Raw genomic sequence first — 20634 nt, 5'->3', positions numbered from 1 at the left:
TGTTCACATTTATGCAAATATATTCCTTTACCAGAAATAATTTTTTGTATCTTTCAATAAATGATTTTGTTTTCCTACATAACAAGAAAGATCTCAGAGTTTTAAAAAGGGCACATTAGGCACCATCCAGCCCAATTTATAAAATAAAATCCCTGGCAAATGGTTATCCAACCTCTATTTGAAAACCTTCAATGAGGCATAATCCCCTGTTTCACAGAACAGCTACTAAAAGAAATGAATTAGTCACTTTGCAATGTGTTTAGTTATTAGATTGATCAGATTTATTAATTTATCAAGCACTGTCTAACTTTTACTCTGGTGCAGGACCTCATTACCTCTTGCCTGGAATATTGAAATTTCCTTCTGATTGGTTTCCCTGCCTCAGGTCTCTCCCTTCTTTAGACTGCCCTCCATTTAGTTGTCAAATTGATCTTCCTTACTTGAAAGTTCGGCCATGTCATTTCCTACCCCGATTTGATAAACTCTAATGGCTTCCTTTCACTGCCAGGATCAAAAATAAATTGTTCTGTTTGCCTTTTAAAACCCTTCATAGCTTGACCTCTTTCTACCTTTCCAATTTTCTTTCATCTTATTCCTCTTCCATAAAATCTGTGATCCCGTGACACTGGCCACCTTTTTGCTTTTCATACATGATCCATTCACAATCTCTGCTCTAGGGATTTTCACTGGTTTCCTACTCCAGATCTAAAACTCTTTATCATTTTGTGTTTGCTTCCTTGAAGTCTAAGCTAAAGTTTCACCTTCTGCAAGAAGTCTTTGTTATACTTTATTTCTGAGGTTATCTCCAGTTTATCCAATTTTTGCTTTCATTAGACTGTGAGAATAAGGAGTTGTTTTTTTTTTCATCAATGAAGGTTGCTATCCTCAGTACTTGGTATAGGGCTTGGCATAGAATATCCTTAATAAGTTCTTGTTGACTTGACTTTAATGGATTAGAATTGCAAATAAATAGGGAAGATTTAGAATTCATATATACTTTTTCAAGGAGTTTCTGGGGAATTATAAGTAGCTATAAAACCATAATCCTTCCCTTATAGCGGCTGCTATAATAGACTGTTCTAACAGAAAGGTAAAGACGCATTTTGTAATGCTTCTATATCAAAGCAAATCAGTGACATAATCTCGTGGACTATAGGACTACAGAGAACGGTTTAGCAAGTTATTAGAGATCCAGATAATGGCAAAAATAGTAGTAAAGGAGACCTTTGTATCTGTTATATTTCTAGGATACTATAGGCAAGAAATCTTGATTCTACAGCTATTAGCTGAATGATCTAGTTATTTCAATTATGGTATTAGGGTCGTTTGATTCTCATTTACCTGCAAGTTTTGATGTTTTAATATTCCTCTTCTCTGATCCCCAGTTTTGTATCTCTTCCATACAGGCAAGACATTTCAGACTTTAATACACATTCTTCAAATTATTTTCATTTAAAATACATATTTATATGTATATACATATGTACTTCTCTTTTTGTTCTGGAAGAAAATTTTTTTCTGTTGAGAACTTGTTATTATACAATGGTTAAAAATCATAAAAATTCCAAAGAATTGCATTTATTATTCTAGAAGTTCACAGATCACATGACAGCTGGAGAAAAGTGTTTTTATAGTCATTTTTAGGATATTGTGATCTTATCCACAGGTTTATTCTGATAACCTATCAAACTGACATTGACAAGTATCATGGTAATAAGGAACCAGTTGGAAACCTTGTTCAGAGAACTTATTGGCATTGTTGTGGCAAATCTTTTGTGCTTTAGAATCCTTTTCACTATTAGCCATTAGTGGCTAAATATAAATTTAAGTATAAAGTATGATAATAAATTTGAAGGTCTTGGCACTTTAACACAGTGTTGATAGTTAAAATTTAAAATCATTGTCTAATGAAAAATATGGATAAAACCTACAGGAAGTGATCCATCTTCTCAACATACTTGCTAAAAGAGAAATTGAATCAAAATGAAAGAATGCCTCACAGGACTTTCCTTGTAGAGACAAATAAAGTAGTTGATGGAGTTGATTTTATTGTGCATCCAAAAACAATGAAAGCCATCATATTATGGAATACTTTGCCTTGTATTATTTCAGTCCTCATGATAAGCCTTTGCAACTATTATAAAAATAATTGCAGTTTAAGTATCAAAATCTGTTGTAATAAAATCAGGAAGTAAATATACAAAGAACTTGATAAGATTTTCTAAATTAAATCAGCATAAATCTTTATATTTGGTGATGTCTATGCAAAGGGTGATAAAGAAAGCATGGTGAAAAATGTTAGGAATTATAGTTCATGAATAAATGAGAGAAGTCAGGGGCTTCCAAATGATATAAAATCTCATGCTCACTTACCAACATTTTGAGGAAAATTAGGAGGCATGAATGTGATGGGAACTATTTTACAAATGAAAACTGCTTATTATATGAAAACTTAACAGAGAAGAGCCATTTTTTTTAATGATGTGGAACACTGTTAAACCACCAGTTGTTTAGAACAGAAAGCAAAATCTGTATCAAGCCAGAAGTATAAAATGAGATTATAGCTATGTATATACTATTTTTCTTTATGAAAGATTTTATTTGTTTTACAATTTTCCCTCCAATCTTACTCCCCCTTCACTGTATATAATATTTTTAAAGGTTTTTTTTTTTGGCAAGGCAATGGGGTTAAGTGACTTGCCCAAGGCCACACAGCCAGGTAATTAATTTAGTGTCTGAGGCCGGATATGAACTCAGGTACTCCTGACTCCAGGGCCGGTACTCTATCCACTGCGCTGCCTAGCTGCCCCTACTATTGAGATATAAGCTTGCACTCATGAGGAAAGATAATATAAAAGAACTAGACAGCAAAGAAGGGAGAGCAGGAATAATATCTTGCCCAGGGTCACACAGTTAGGGGATTGTTGGATGTCTGGGGCTGGATTTGGACTCAGGTGCTCTGACTCCAGGGCCAGTGCTCTGTCCACTGAGCTTTGTTTAAACAATCTGTTGAGGTGAATTAAATTAGAAATGGATGAAAGAATAGATATTAACAGACTACCATCATTTCTTTTTTTTTTAAAAGATTTTATTTATTTTCGGTTTTACAATTTTTCCTTCTTACTTCCCTCTCCCCACCCCCTACAGAAGGCAATTTGCCAGTCTTTACATTATTTCCATGACTACCATCATTTCTTAAGGAAATATAACTGGTATAAATTAATGCTCCTAACTGTAAAAGTAAAACTCCTGGATATTGTCTGCCAGAAAATATTTGATTGCTTTGCTAAGTATAAAGTGGAATATATTGTACACAGAATATCAACTTGTATGGTTTTTTTACATTTTAAAAAAATTATTTATTTATTTTGAATTTTACAATTTTTTTCCCCTAATCTAATCTCACTTCTTTCTCCCTATCCCCCACAGAAGGCAGTCTGTTAATCTTTACGTTGTTTCCATGGTATACAGTGATCTAAGCTGACTGTGATGAGAGAGAAATAATATCCTTAAGGGAAAAAAAAGAGGTATAACAGATAGCAAAATTACATAATAATATAAGTTATTTTAATTAAAGGTAATATTCTTTGGGCTTTGTTTAAACTACACAATTCTTTCTCTGGATATAGATGGTATTCTCCATCTTTGTAAGGTTTTATGAAAGAAAAGACTACAAAATTATGAGCATTCTTGTCTCATAAAACATCAAGAGTGGGGGGGGGGCAGCTTAGTGGTGCAGTGGATAAAGCACCAGCCCTGGAGTCAGGAGTACCTGGGTTCAAATTCTGTCTCAGACACTTAATAATTACCTAGCTGTGTGGCCTTGGGCAAGCCACTTAACCCCATTTGCCTTGCCAAAATCTAAAAAAAGGCAAAAACCCCATCAAGAATGAATGGAATTTGCAGAGTGATTAGCAAGGTACTCAAACTTAGCAAAATCGTCTGAGGGTATTACAGGATGATTCTAAAAAGACAATAGATGAAAAGTGAAAAAGAAGAAAGGATCTATAAAAAATTTTTATCCATAAACAAAAGTATAATGGAAGGAGTATTATACAGAAGGATCCTAATTTAAATCTTTAATTTTTCAACTTTTAATTTTTCAAATTTCAAATTTTAATTTTTCTAGACTATGCTTTTTTATTGATAAAGGAAGAAGTTGGACTCAGTGATCTATGAAGTTCTTTCTATCTTTAAAACTATGATGCCATGAACTGGTTTTTTTTCATCACTGACAGTGGATTTTGCAATATTTACACCCTAACCTCTCAAGTACTCATGTCCTACATGAAAAATAGGAGTGGTACAAAAGAAAGTAAAAATGAGAATAATAGTCTAATTCTTATTTTTGTAGAAGAGGTCTATTCAAGAGCTACTACATTTTTATAGATAGTTAAAGCTTAGTAAAGACAAGGGGAATAAAAATACTGTACTTACCTTCAAGAAGCTTGTGCTCATGAGGAAAGATAATATAAAAGAACTAGACTGCAAAGAAGGGAGAGCAGGAATAATATCTTGCCCAGGGTCACACAGTTGGGGTATTGTTGGATGTCTGGGGCTGGATTTGGGCTCAGGTGCTCTGACTCCAGGGCCAGTGCTCTGTCCAGTGAGCCACCTAGCTCCCCCTATTATTTTTTAATTTTAATTTTAATTTTTTTCTCTTTCCTTTACTTTATTGCTCATAAGGGTCTATATCTTTTGGGGGGGTGGGGCATTGTGTTTTCTCTTGAACAAGAATATTTTAGTAATGTTTAAAAAACATCATTTGTACAAAAATAAAAATAAATATAAGTAAAAATAACTATAAAACACTTCTCACACAAATAAAAGCAGATTTAAATAACTGGACACATATTAAGTGTTCATGGATAGGCCAAGATAATATAATAAAAATGACAATTGTACTTAAATTAAAAAATAAAAATGTTTTCCTGGATATTAATTGCCTTTTTTGTCATTAGTCCTGTGAAATCATTGTATTGATCAGAGTTTTTAAGTCTTTAATAATTGTTTATTTTCACAGTATTGATTTTATAGTATAAATTATTCTTTTGATTCTGCTTCTACTTATTTCACTCTGCATCAGTTCCTACAAGTCTTCTTGGGTTTCTCTGAAACTGTCTCTTATAACATAGAAGTATTCCATTACCTTCATATATGATAATTTTTTCAGCCATTCTTCAGTTGATGGATACTCTCTTAGTTTTAGTTCTTTGCAGGGCACCCGAAGGAAAGGCTGCTAGAAAGGAGGTAGAAAATTCATGGAATTGAGCTGATCTCGGAATGACATTAAGAGCATCAAGGCTCAGTTAGCAATGTGTCTGAAAGAAGTGAAAGAACCAAAGAATCCTGACCGAAGGCAAATTAATTAATTAATTAATTAGTATTGTTACCATCATCACCAACATTTTATTAGACTAAAGACATGCATTGAAGGAATATTTGATCAAAGTATGAGAACAGATAGATTTTTCACATGCCATTATGCAGCCAACTATATCTTTGTAGTCACAACATTTACTAAAACTCTATAGTATCCAAGGTCCTACTGTTCTTAGTGTTAGTTTATTTTAAAAAATAACCCAAAATACTTTTTATTCAGTAGAATAAAATGATAGTTTTGGGTTTTTGTTAATAAGATAGCTTCTGTGCATATGTCAAAATCATGCAACATTCCTTAAGAGGTACAACATTATGTTATTTAGCAAGCCTCTGATGATTAAAATCAAGTAAGTCTTGAAGAAAGAAATATATACTTAACAAAGTTATTTCTCATCCTTATGGAGACAGTCCAGTGAATAGTGCAAATTGAATAGGAATGCTTTTTAGATGGTAAGGTTTTCCAGATTCTCCAGATAAGAGATTTATAATCACTTTGAGTTTGATCTAATAGTTCAGCGTGGGGGAAAAATGATACATTGAAGAATGCCTATTTTCTTGGCCATGATAGGTAGGTAACCCAGAAAATTAGTCTATTGGGTCATTTATGTTAGACAGTCACTATGAATAGATAATGAACTTGGCCTCCAGTTGAACAGGAGAGTGGGTTAAATTGCCTTAAGGGACTTGCACATTATTTTTGATGACCCTCTCATATGTCTCCCTGAAGTAAAAGCCCTTTTCAATGCCCCATTGTCTCTCTAGGGGGTATTATCTGGTTGGGAGTCATGGTTTTCTTTTTTTTTTCTTTTTTTAATGAAAAATTTTGAGTTTTACAATTTTTCCCCTAATCTTACTTCCCTCCCCCCCACTTCCCTCAGAAAGCAATTTGTCAGTCTTTACATTATTTCCATGTTGTACATTGATTCAAATTGAGTGTGATGAGAGAGAAATCATAACCTTAAGGAAGAAACATAAAGTATAAGAGATGGCAAGATCAGACAATAATTTTTTTTTCTAAATTGAAGGAAATAGTCCTTGGACTTCATTCAAACACCACATGTCTTTATCTGGATACAGATGGTATTCTCCATTACAGACAGCCCAAAATTGCCCCAATTGTTGCACTGATGGAATGAGTGAGTCCATCAAGGTTGATCATTGCCCCCATGCTGCTGTTAGGATGTACAGTGTTTTTCTGGTACTGCTCATCTCACTCAGCATCAATTCATGCAAAACCCTCCAGGCTTCCCTGAATTCCCATCTCTCCTGGTTTCTAATAGAACAAGTGTTCCATGACATACATATACCACAGTTTGCTAAGCCATTCCCCAATTGAAGGACATTTACTTGATTTCCAGTTCTTTGCCACCAAAAACAGGACTGCTATGAATATTTTTGTACAAGTGATGTTTTTACCCTTTTTCTTCATCTCTTCAGGGTATAGACCCAGTAGTGGTATTGCAGGATCAAAGGGTATGCACATTTTTGTTGCCCTTTGAGTGTAGTTCCAAATTGCTCTCCAGAAAGTTTGGATGAGTTCACAGTTCCACCAGGAATGTAATACTTTCCCAGATTTCCCACAACCCTTCCAACAATGATCATTATCCTTTCTAGTCATATCGGCCAGTCTGAGAGGTGTAAGGTAGTACCTCAGAGAAGCTTTAATTTGCATTTCTCTAATAATTAATGATTTAGAGCAATTTTTCACATGGCTTTGGATTGCTTTGATCTCATCTATAAATTGCCTTTGCATATCCTTTGACCATTTGTCAATTGGGGAATGACTTTTTTTTAAAATATGAATCAGTTTTCTGTATGTTTAGAAAGGAGTCCTTTGTCAGAAACATTAGTTGTAAAGATTGTTTCCCAGTTTACTACATTTCTTTTGATCTTGGTTATAGTGGTTTTGTCTGTGCCAAAGCTTTTTAATTTAATGTAATCGAAATCATCTAGTTTGTTTTTAGTGATGTTCTCCATCTCTTCCTTAGTCATAAACTGCTTCCCTTTCCATAGATCTGATAGGTAAACTAGTCCTTGATCTTGTAATTTTCTTACAGTATTGTTATTTTATGTCTAAATCCTGTATCCATTTGGATCTTATCTTGGTATAGGGTGTGAGGTGTTGGTCTAAACTATGTTTCTTCTATACTGGCTTGCAATTTTTATCAAAGAGAGAGTTTTTATCCCAATAGCTGGACTCTTTGGTTTTATACCAGACAGTTTTGATGACTGATGCTTTATAATATAATTTTAGATTGTGTAGGGCTAAGCCCCCTTCTTTTGTACTTTTTTCTTTTGTGCTTTTTTAATTAAATCCCTGGAAATTCTTGACTTTTTATTTCTCCATATGAATTTTCTTACAACTTTTTCTAACTCATTAAAGTAATTTTTGGAATTTTGATTGGTAGGGCACTAAACAGGTAGTTTAGTTTTGGTAGAATTGTCATTTTTCTTATATTAGCTCTACCTATCCATGAGCAGTTGATGTTTGCCCAGTTATTTAATTCTGATTTAATTTGTTTGAGAAGTGTTTTATAATTGTTTTCAAAAAGTTTCTGAGTCTGCCTTGGCAAATAGACTCCCAGGTATTTTATATTGTTTGAGGTTACTTTGAATGGGATTTCTCTTTCTAGCTCTTCCTGCTAGAAGTGTTGAGGATTTATGAGGGTTTATTTTATATCCTGCAACTTTGCTAAAGTTGCTAATTGTTTCCAGTAGTTTTTTGGTTGATTTCTTGGGATTCTCTAGGTAGACCATCATGTCATCTGCAAAGAGTAAGAGTTTTGTCTCTTCCTTCCCAATTCTAATTCCTTCAGTTTGTTGTTCTTCTCTAATTGCTAAAGCTAACATTTCTAATACGATATTGAATAGTAGTGGTGATAATGGGCATCCTTGTTTCACCTGTGGTGTTATTGGGAATGCCTCTAGCCTTTCCCCATTGAATTATAATGGTTGTTGTTGGTTTCGGATAGATACTGCTAACTATTCTGAGGAACAGTCCATTTATTCCTACACTGTCTAGTGCTTTTAGTAGGAATGGATGCTGTATTTTGTCATAAGCTTTTTCAGCATGTATTGATATGATCATATACTTTCTGACAGGTTTGTTGTTGATATGATTATGCTAACAATTTTCCTAATATTGAACCAACCCTGCATTCCTGGGATGAATCCTGCTTGGTCAAAATGTATTATTCCAGTGATAACTTGTTGTAACCATTTTGCCAAGATTTTATTTAAGATTTTTGCATCTATATTCATCAGGGAGATAGGTCTATAATTTTCTTTCTCTGTTTTAACTCTTCTTCATTTAGGTATCAGTACCATATTGGTTTCATAGAAAGAGTTAGGCAGCGTTCCGTCTTTCTCTATTTTTCTAAAGAGTTTATATATAGAATTGGAACCAATTGTTCCTTACATGTTTGGTAGAATTCACTTGGGAATCCATCAGGCCCTGGAGATTTTTTCTTAGGCAGTTAAATGATAGCTTCTTGAATTTCTTTCTCTGAGATAAGGTTGTTTAGGTATTTAATCTCTTCTTCATTTAACCTGGGCAACTCATAATTTTGTAAATATTCATCCATTTCACTTAGATTGTCAAATTTATTGGCATAGAGTTGGGCAAAATAATTTTGAATTGTTACTTTAATTTCCTCCTCATTGGTAGTGAGTTCACCTTTTTCATTTATGATACTAGCAATTTGGTTTTCTTTTTTTAATCAAATTGATCAGAGATTTATCAATTTTATTGTTTTTTAACTGCTATTCATGATAAAAAATTTTAATGCAACTTTTATTTCTCAAAAAAAGCTCAAAAGTTTCATAGTTTGAGTTATTAAACATTGATAATTATTCAGAAGACTGTTAAATGAACATAACTCCTACTCTAAAAATCCCAAGTAGAGTGAATTTTAAATCTTACTAAATTGGAACACATTTCCTCCAATGGAAAAAAAAATACATCACATTAGCTTACTTCCTTCAATACAAACACATTTCTAGAAAAACTTATTTTTCAAACATTGTTCTTTTGTTTAGATTTGTTTAAATTCCATTTAAATAGTCACAAAAAATGAAGGAATATTTAGTCAGCTAAGCTATTCTTGAATTAGTTATACTCATATTTTTCTTGCTCAAAATATTGATGTGGAAATTACAAAATATATAATAATCTTGTTTCAAAGACAACCTCTACCAATCTGAAAAAAATTAGTCTCCAACTTTTTACTTTTTGATAGTAAGGCAAATCTGTTTATTAATCCAAGCAAGTCAAATCCTGCTTATCAATTATATTTTTACTGTAGGAATAACTTAGTAAAAACTTATTCTACACATCTGTGGGAAATGTGAGAGCTCAAACACAACTTTTAATTGGATAAATTTTTAAATATATTTCTTCCTTTGTTAAAGTTTCATATCTTTTGTGTTTCTTTTGCTTCTTCTTCAAGGGAAGTTGCATATAGTACAGTATATAAGCACTTGTTTCACTTCCCAGGTCTTCTAACTGTTCCAGTGAAGAAACACAAGGATAATGGTCTTTTAACATATCTAATAATTTACAAATCTGCTGAAGACATCGAGAATGCCTCACTGGTGTCAGAAACTTCAAGTCTTTAAATGAAGAACTATTTTCATCAAAATTCATCTTCTTTTTCACACTTTGCAAGTATGGAGTGGTTGACACATATTATATCTAATGATATAAGATCCCCTGGTTTCCTTTTCAGGAGTCTCTTAATTACAATTTGAATCTTCAGTTTTATCCTCTTGCTCTCTTTCAAACACTTGAAGTTTTACATTACTTGATTTGTGGTCTGTATCCTTTGATTCTGAATTTTCCACTGCTGATGCACCATCTACATCAATTTTATCTTGATTTAAAATTTCATCACATACTTTGTTGACTTCTTCATTAGCTGAACAAACTTCATTAACATTCTCCCTAGAAATGGTTGTCACTTGGCTCTTCATTGTTAGGATATCTTCAAATATATGTTGCATTTCTTCCATAGGCTGAGCCCCTACAAGAATTGTTTTTTCATATATTGAAATGATATTTTCAATAGGACTTATGATTGGTTCAAGGTGTGCAAGGCATACCCACTACTTAACAAGTTTTTTGGCATCTGTAATTTTTACCATGAGTTCCTCCAGTGTTAAAAGTACTGCTTCCCTTGGACATCCATTATTAATTAAGTTCAAGTATTCAGAAAATATTTTGTTAACTTTATCAATGAATATTTGCTCATCTTCTTCTGCAATGGTTGTCCAGAAACACTCAACTGGCAATTCCATCTTAAGTGGAGCAGCTAGACTAGATACAGGTGGTTTTTTAATTACTCTTCTTTTATCATTTTGCCATTCAATCAGATGAGCTCTTCTCTCTTCTGTTGATTCTTTGGTTAGTGTAGATTTTCCCATATTGAGAGGTGCTTTTGCTAAAGTGTATCCTCCCTTATCAGCAGTTTTAGAATCCTCTCTGAATTTGCTACTGAAAGTTAAAGCAGGTTTGTATTCAGAAGCATGAAAGGTTGCAGCAACAGATGTCCTATATTTTGATGATGCTTCATTTTCTTTTATACCAGAAATCAGGTTTGTCTTGATATTTGGTAGAACTGGTTTTGAGAGAGGTAATTTCTTTTTAGGAGGTTCTCTTCAGATAGTAACGTTAATAGAGGTTTTTACAGTGACTTTGTCCTTGTTCTGCACAGCATCAACCTGGTTTTTACTAGAAGGTTGAAAGGCTGTTTGGTTCTAGGAAGAAGCAGTACCACCAGACTTAGTGGAAATAATAACTGACGTTGCTTTATCGTCTTTCATAGTTACTTCAGTGTTTTTCACAGACTGAGGCCTTATTTTATTGGTAGTAGTTGAAGTTGTCTTACTTATTAAAGAACTTTCATCTGTAACATCTAATGGCTTTTGAAACGAGTTTACTTTAGATTGAACAACTCTACCACAATAAGAGCCAAGGACTGGTTTCTTTGGCAAGGTAGTATCTTGCTTCAACTTCTCTGTAACTAGTTGTTTCTCCTTAATATTTCTTTTAAGGTGAAAGGTTTGGCTAAGTGACACACAGCGAATTTTAGTTACCTTCATTTGGTAACACTTGCATAGTTTGATCAAAGTTCTTAGGAAAACATACATCATTATCTTTGGTTGAATTTGTTAATATATTGGTAGATGTTAAAGAAACATTATCTCTTCCTACTGTTGGGATGTTTTTCCTCCAAATAGGTCGATTAGCATTTTCTTTGTCATCCATTTTGGTGCTGCTAAGCTTCAGAGCTTTTGGAATCTTCTGGATTGGTTCTCCAGATAGTTTTTTATTACAATTAGTATTGCTGGTTACCTGCTTTTCCTGTAATTTTAAGCCAGAAAAAGCTTCCTTGTGATTTATTCCTCAAGTTTTTGTCTTATTTATTCTTTGAACTGGGGCTTGGACCTCTGGCTGGCAGGAAGCTGCAGGGTGGCGGCGCTCATGATGGCTGGGGCTGCCTGTGGTCACGCATCCTAAGCCGTAAACACTATTGTTTTTTTAATAAAACCAACTTTTGGCTTTAATTCAGTAGGGTTTTTTTTGCTTTCGATTTATTAATTTCTACTTTAACTTTTAGAATTTCTAATTTGATATTTAATTGGGGATTTTTAATTTGTTCTTTCTCTAGTTTTTTTAGTTGCATAAATAGTTCATTGATTTTCTCTTTTTCTCATTTATTCATGTAAGCATTTAAAGATATAATATAGGGGTGGCTAGGTGGTGCAGTGGATAGAGCACTGGCCCTGGAGTGAGGAGTACCTGAGTTGAAATCTGACCTCAGACACTTAATAATTACCTAGCTGTATGGCCTTGGGCAAACCACTTAACCCCATTTGCCTCGCAAAACCCTAAAAAATAATAAAAAAAGATATAATATATCCTCTGACAGCTGCTTTGAGTGAATCCCATAGGTTTTGGTTTGTTGTTTCATTAATGCCATTATCTAGGATAAAATAATTAATTCTTTCTACAATTTGTTTTTGGATCTACTCATTCATTAAAATGAGGTTATTCAGTTTCCAATTGGTTCTGGGACTATATCTCCCTGCCCCAATATTACATATGACTTTTACTGCATTGTGATCTGAGAAAGATGTATTCACTATTTCTGCCTTTTTGCAGTTGATCATTAGGTTTTTAAGCCCTAGTACATGGTCAATTTTTATATAAGTACCATGTACTGCAGAGAAAAAGGTATATTCCTTTCTATCCCCATTCAGTTTCCTCCATAAGTCTATGCTATCTAGTTTTTCTAACAATCTATTTACCTCCTTAACTTCTTTCATGTTTATTTTATGATTCGATTTATCTAGATCTGAGAGTAAGAGATTGAGGTCTCCCACTAGTAGATTTTTTTGCTGTGTTTTCCTGTAGTTCTTTCAGCTTCTCCTCTAAGAATTTGGATGCTATCCCATTGGGTGCACATATATTTAGTATTGAAATCATTTTATTGTCTATGGTACCTTTTAGGAGGATATAGTTTCTTTCCTTATCTGTTTTAACACTATCTATTTTTGCACTTGCTTTGTCTGAGATAAGGATTGCTACTCCTGCTTTTTTCACTTCAGCTGAAGCAAAATATACTTTGCTCCAACCTTTTACCTTTGCTCTCTCTATATATCTCTGCTTCAAATGAGTTTCTTGTAAGCAGCATATTGTAGGATTCTGTTTTTTAATCCACTCTGCTATTTGCTTACATTTTAAGGGAGAGTTTGTCCCATTCACATTCAAAGTTATAATTACGAATTCTTTATTGCCCTCCATGCTCTCTTCCCTCTGTTTGTATTCCCCCCCTCCACATCCGTATTCCCCAGTAGTTTGTTTCTGAATACTACCCCCTTTAGTGCGTTTGCCCTCCTATATTCACCCCTTTCCTCTTTCTTTTCCTTTTCCCTTTTTCCTTTTCCCTTTCCTTCCTTTTGTTCCCCTTTTTTTCTCCCCCTCCCTTTCTCCTTACCCCCTCCCCTTTTCCTCTTTTGATATTTGAGAGGTTAGATTTTTTTTTGAAGTTAACTGAGTATGTGTGTAAATTAACTTTAAGCCAAGTCTGATGAGAAGATTCAGGTGTTTCTCATCTCCTCACTTCTTCCCCTCTATTACCATAGATATTTTGTATCTCTTAGTGTAATGGGATTTACCCCATTCAGTCCTCTCCCTCCTCCTGTCTCCTTCCTGTCTCTCTTTTTAAGGAGGAGGTGTTTTTAAATCAGTCTATTTGAGTCATAGAAAATTTTGCGTTTCTGTCAGTTTTAGCTAAGTACAGTCTATCTAATAGAGTTACAGTTCTTGAGAGTTATTAGGGTCTTTTTCCCAAGTAGGGTTATAGCCAGTTTCATCCCATTGGTTAGCAGTCTCATGGATAAGTCATGAGAGTCCATTACTTCTGGCTAGGTATATTCTCTCTGTTAGAGTTACAGTTCTCAAAAGTTATGAGAGTTATATCCCATGCTGGTATATAGTCAGATAGCCAGTTTCATCTTATTGGATAGCAATTTAGTTTTCTTTTACCCCCCCCCCCTTATTTTTTACCTTTTAATGTGTCTCTTGAACCTCTTGTTTGATGTCCAAATTTTCTATTCAGTTCTGGTCTTTTCATCAGTAATTTTTGGAATTCTTCCATTTTGTTAAATGTCCATTGTTTCCCCTGAAAAAGAAGGCTCAGCTTTGCGGGATAGTGAATTCTGGGCTGCATTTCAAGCTCCCTTGCTCTTCACAATATCTCATTCCAGGCTTTTCAATCCTTTAATGTTGATGCAGCCAGGTCCTGCGTAATCCTTACTGTGGCTCCTTGGTATTTAAATTGTTTCTTTCTGGCTGCTTGCAGGATTTTCTCTTTTATCTGATAGTTCTGTAATTTGGCCACAAAATTTCCTTGGTGTTTTCATTTTAGGATCTCTTTCTGGAGGGAATCGATGTATTCTTTCAATAACATTTTGCCCTCTGGTTCTATGATATCAAGGCCATTTTCCATCACTAGATCCTATAGGGGTCCAGCCTCTGCTGGGTCCTTGGGACCTTACAGGAGGGATAGAGTCGATGAAATGAGTTGAGTCAGCAAGTGGGTAAAGGCAGGAGCAGGTTGACTTGACTGTCAGCTGCTTGGATTTATTTTTATAGTTTCAGAATCATGTATGTTTCAAGCAAGCAAGCTGAGATCATTTCCTTGGTTACAAAAGTATACAGTTTTCATCATCAATCTTATAGTTCATATGGTTACAAGTTTTAATCATATGATTACAAGTTTAAGTAATAATCATATAGTTAATTGATTTCTTATCCCTGCTCAGACCATGATGACCTTAACCTGTCTGTTACCTTATTTATTACTACATTGTGTAATTGTTAATTCATTTAAAGTTATTAAGCAATTCTTTTAATGGAACGTTTTTTATATTTTTTGTGTAAGTAATGTTTTTCGATACACTTCCTTAACAGTCTATAGTGAGGGTCTTTATGCTTGTCCACCCATCCATTAACTCTTACAATAACCAAGTTTTCTTTTAGGCCTTGTTGGTAGAAACCAGTTATTCTTTCCCATGAAGCTAAGGCTGCTGGACTTCACATATTGGTCACCTGTACTAACTATTTTCCCACCATCTTTTTCATATATTCCTGTGTATGGTAAGGGGGGGCAAAACTATTAATTTCCCTGGAATTCTTTTTTTTAGGTTTTTGCAAGGCAAATGGGATTAAGTGGCTTGCCCAAGGCCATACAGCTAGGTAATTTTTAAGTGTCTGAGACCGGATTTGAACCCAGGTACTCCTGACTCCAAGGCTGGTGCTTTATCCATTATGCCACCTAGCTGCCCCATTTCCCTGGAATTCTATCTGACCCATCTTGTATCTGTTTTCCCTGTATATATTCTGGCATCTCCTTGGAATTCCCAGTGTTGGGTTTTCCAGAGATTTCATAATGCTGAAGCCTTTTGTATGCCTCAGGGAGAGGCAGTCTTGTTAAATTTGGACAGAGTTTACAATCTGTTTTATTCAAGGAATTTTTCTAAAATCCTTCCTTTATAGTCATTCCAGTATTATATTGTAATCAATAATAAGCCTATAAATATTGGTATGCATGAAATCCCTATATATATATTGAAGAAGGAAATGTTGTTCCATCACGCAGTGTGACTGCCTTGAGTCTTCTTGCTGTGACTGTGTCAAACAGCTTAGAGACCCTGGCTCCCAACAAAATCCTGTATAAGTCCAGGCTTTTTTTCTCTTCAATGTTTTCAGGAAGTCCAATAATTCTTAGGTTGTCCCTCCTCGATCTATTCTCGAGGTCAGTGGTTTTGCTGATGAGGTATTTTACATTTTCTTATATTTTTTCAATTTTTCAATTTTTCTGTTTTTCTATTTTTTTTTTATTTTGTTTGTCATGAAGTCATTAGTTTCTGCAGACTCCGTTCAAGAGGAGTTTTCTTCATTTACCTTTTGCTGCTCCTTTTCCAATTGGTCAATTCTACTTTTGAAAGTTTTCCATTTGACCAATTGAGGTTTTGAGAGAATTATTTTCTTTTTGCATTTTTCCAATTTAGGATCTGAGAGAATTATTCTCATTTTGTATTTGTCCAATTGCTGATCTGAGAGATTTAGTCTCATTTTATATTTGTTCAATTGAGTATCTGAGAGATTTAGTCTCATTTTGTATTTGTCCAATTGTATTTTACAGTGATTTGTTTTCTTGTTGCAAGGTGTTAATTGACTCTCCCACATTTTCCAATTGATTTTTAAGTTTTTTTTTTTTTTTTTTTTGCAAGGCTATGTGGTTAAGTGGCTTGCCCAAGGCCACACAACTAGGTAATTATTAAGTGTCTGAGGCTGGATCTGAACACAGGTACTCCTGACTCCAGGGCTGGTGTTCTGTCTACTGCACCACCTAGCCACCCCCTGATTTAAACTCCTTCCTTATTTCTTCAAGGAAGTCTTTCTGTGCTGGAGACCAAAACATATTCTCCTCAGAGGTTCTCGGTCTCTCTAAGTTAGGGTCTTTTCCTTCCAAGAATTTTTCTATGGATTCACCTTTTCGTTGACCTTTCTTCATTTTGGTAAGACCTTGAGTTGGGGAGGGACTGGTTTACAGAGGTTTGGTATTGGGACCCCTAGAGGCTTTACTCACTGAGTGTAATATCTCCAACTGGCCAGTAGGAGGTGCTAGAGAAATTGATCACTGAGTGCAGTTTCTCCACATGGCCAGTAGGATGTGCTGTTGCTTTCTCTGGAGTGCCTGTGACCTTGATTGAGGCCTTCTCCCTTATCCTGGAGGGAGTGATTGAAGCTGTTAAATATTTTTGGCTTCCATCAGTGGTGGGCTCTACCCTGGGGTGAGGTTATCCCTCTCCCTATTGTCAGCTGGGATGGTTTTTATGCTCCTACACCTGTGCCTGGGGCAGACATAGTCTGTAATTGTGTTTGTTCTGGGAAGAGACCTTGGTGGCAATGGAGGCGTGGACTTGGAGTTCCTCAGACCAGAGCAGCCCAGGGATGACATCTGCAGCTCTCCTGCACTTGAACTCTCCCCCCAGCCCTGTTGGCAAGCTCCAGAGGGTCACCACAAACACCCATGCCTCTGCTCCCTAGTTGATCCATGTCCTTGAGGTCGACCAGGCTCTAGCCCAGCTGATCAAGGGGGTTTGGATCTCTGGTCCTCAGGTTCCTGGAGCTCCAACCCAGCTGCTAATCAGGGTGATCTAAAGCTGCTCCACCCTGTGTGCCCAGACTCACCCAGGACCTCTGAAAAATCCCCAGGTAGATGTTCTTTTCTTTCTGGGTTTTGTTGATCAGATTTGTGTTAAGAAATTTGTTTCATATCACAGATGGAGAAAGATCAGGAGACTTTAGAACTGTGCCTGTTGGGCAGCTAGGTGGTGTAGTGGATAAAGCACTGGCCCTGGAATCAGGAGTACCTGGGTTCAAATCTGGTCTCAGACACTTCATAAATACCTAGCCCTGTGGCCTAGGGCAAGCCACTTAATCCCATTTGTCTTGCAAAAACCTAAAAAAACAAAACAAAACAAAACAAAACAAAAAAAAACAACTGTGCCTGTCTTCTCTCAATCAACTTGGCTCAAAGTCTTGGGGGTCATGGATTTCTACAGGTTTATTTCCTTTTTTAAAAAAATTTCTATTATTTTATTTTTCATAATCACATTTTCAAACAATTTTTAGCATTTGTTTTTAAAAACTTTTGAGTTTCAAATTCTATACCTCTTTTTCTTGCCTTACCTACATTGAGAAGTCAAGCAATTTAATATAGGTTATATGTATACAGTCTTGAAATACATTTTTTTCTTAGTCTTGTTATGAAAGAAAACAGATTAAAAAAACCCCCAAGAAAAAGTGTTTTTTTAAAAAAAAAAAAGTATGGTGTGATCTGCATTCTGACTCTTTTAGCCATGCTCATTACAATATCAGTTCAGCTGACCCCTAGACTTTACCTCCTTGTCAGTAGCCTTATATTTTTCTTCATAAGTCCTTAAAAATTGTCTTGGATCATTGCATTGCTGAAAACAGCTAAATAATTCACAGATAATCATTGTACAATATTGCTATAAATTGTCTATGCTATTCTTCTGGTTTTGATCACTTCACTTTGCTTTAATTCATGTAAGTCTTTCCAGGTATTTCAGAGAGCATTTCATAATTTCTTATAATAACACTAAAGTGTTCCACCATAATTATATGCCATAATTTGGTCAGCCATTCCCCAATTGATGGACAACCCCTTAATTTCTAATTCTTTATTACCTTTAAAAGAGCTGCTATAAATATATTTTTGAGCATTTAGGTCCTTTTTATTTTTTTGGTTAATTTAATTAAAAAAATTATTTTCATCAGTTACATACAATCATAGTTTTTACATTAATATATTTGCAAGCTTGGGAATTCCACATTTTTCTACCACTCTTCCTTCCTTAACCTCCACCCCATGGCAGTGAACAACCTTGTAAAAGTTGTACATGTGCAATTGTGTTTAACATAGTTAGGAATTGGAACTAAGGGGGAGAAAACCTTGAGGAAAGAAAGAAAAAACAACAGAAATTTTGAAAAGTGAACATATTATTCTATGTTACGTATTCAGATTCCATACTGTCTTTTTTATTTTCTGGATGTGGATGTTATTTTCCATAACAGACCTCTCAGGGTTGTCTTTGGTCATTGAATTTTTAAGAGGAGCTGCGTTCATCATAGTTGATCCATCTCACAATGTTGCTGTTAATGTGCATAATGTTCTCCTGGTTCTGCTCACTTTACTCAACATCAGCTCATGCAAGTCTTTATAGGCTTTTCTAAAGTCTAACCACTCATGATTTCCTTTTATTATTTATTTATTTATTTAATTTTATTTTAAAAATTTTATTTATTTTTTCAGTTACATGCAAAACTAATTTTTAACAATCATTTTTGTAAGATTTCATGTTTCTCCTTCCCTTCCTTCCCTCCCCACCTTCCCTTGATAGAAAGTAATGTAAGTTATGTATGTTTAAGTATACCTATATTAATCATGTTGTGAAAGAGGAATGAAATCAAAAAGGGAAAAACAGCAACATTTCTCATGATTTTTTAACAGAACAATGGCTCCATAACTTGTTCAGTCATTCCAATTAATGGGCTTTCCCTCAATTTCAAATTCTTTGTCACCACAATGGCTATTAATATTTTTGTGCATGTTGATCTTTCCCCTTTTTTTATAATCTCTTTGGCATGTAAACCTAGTAGTGGTATTGCTAATCAAAGGGTATGCACAATTTTATTGTCCTTTGAGCACAGTTCCTAATTACTTGCTAGAATGGATGGATCAGTTCCACTAACAGTGCATTAGTATCCCAGTTTTGTCACATCCTCTCCAACACTGTTTTCCTTTTTTTTGTTATCTTAGCCAGTCTGATAGGTATGAGATGATATCTCAAGTTGTTTTAATTTGTATTTCTTTAATCAGTCTCTAATCAGTAATGATTTAGAGCTGTTTTCATATGACTATAGATGTCTTTAATTTCTTCATATGAAAACTGACTGTTCATATCCTTTGACCATTTATCAATTGGAGCATTTAATTCCTTTTTCTTTTTTTAAAAATCTCTTTGGAATATAAACCTAGTATTGAAATTATTGCTGGGTCAGAGGATATGTCTGATTTTATAGTTCTTTGGGCAAAGTTTTAAATTGTTTTCCAAAATGGTCGAATCAGTTCACAACTCTAGTAACAGTGCATTAGTATTTCAATTTCTCCATATCCCCTCCAACATTTGTCATTTTCTTTTTCTGTCATATTAGTCAATTTGATTTGAATGGGGTGGTTTCCATTTTCTAATAAATAGTAATTCATGTAACTATAGATAGCTTTTATTACTTTGTCTGAAAATTTCCTGTTCACAAACTTTGACCATTTCTCAATTGGGGGGAATGACTTTTATTTTAATAAATTTTACTCAGTTCTCTAGATACCTGAAAAATGATTTTTTTCGCAGTTTATGATACTGTGTTTCCCTCCATCCTATTTTTCTATTCTCTCATTCTTTTTACACTGTACAGTCCTCAAAAAGTGTTTTACTTTTGACTGCTGCCTACCCTAATTTTCCACTTCTCTTATTCCCCCTTCCTACTTTTCTGTAAGGTAAGATAAATTTCTAGACCCAAGTGAATAGGTATATTATTCCCTCTTTGAACCAACTCTGATATGAGTAAAGTTTAAACGTTCTTGCCCATCCTTCCCATCTTCCACTTCATGTAAAAGTTCTTTTGTACCTCTTTTTGGTGAGATGATTTACACTATTATATCTTTTCCTTTCCTCTGTCCCCCAGATCATTCCTCTTTCTCACCCCTAATAGTCCCAAGTTTTTATTTGTGTTCTGGTCCCTGGCTTTCTGCTCTGACATTTTTTTGATCTTCCTGGCTTGCTCTTGTCCTAGGTGACCTAACACCATACTAGCTTCCCAGGGCTCGAGAACTTGCTCTCTGAGTTGAGGTTGGAACCCTTACTGTTTGCAGAGCTGCTCCAGGATCTTAGCTTTGCTGTAGCTGAAAGCCTCTTGCTGGCTTCCCAGATCTTATGCCTATACCAGACTATACTCCCCTTTTACCTAAGGGACAGACATTTTCCTGTAATTCCTCCAAAATTTCTAGCTGAAATGCTGTTTCACTGTCTTTTTTTTTGGTGGGTTCTATTATTTTAAGATCTATTTAGAGACTTCAAAGTTCTTACAGCAAAAGCTTT

The 20634-nt window shown here is 34.7% G+C and overlaps 1 protein-coding gene and 1 pseudogene across 8 annotated transcripts in view; one reads left to right on the top strand and one right to left on the bottom strand.

Moving 5' to 3' along the window:
• The window catches only part of CEP112 (centrosomal protein 112), a 644230-nt gene that overhangs the window by 26987 nt on the left and 596609 nt on the right, over window positions 1–20634 (top strand). The window lies entirely within an intron of this gene.
• On the bottom strand, window positions 9795–11865 carry LOC141514178 (cytoskeleton-associated protein 2 pseudogene; annotated as a pseudogene).

Source organism: Macrotis lagotis, chromosome 2 (genome assembly GCF_037893015.1).
Source record: "Macrotis lagotis isolate mMagLag1 chromosome 2, bilby.v1.9.chrom.fasta, whole genome shotgun sequence".
Classification (NCBI taxonomy): Eukaryota; Metazoa; Chordata; class Mammalia; order Peramelemorphia; family Peramelidae; genus Macrotis; species Macrotis lagotis.
Note: the sequence above shows the minus strand (reverse complement) of the source record. Positions and strands in the feature narration are given on the sequence as shown.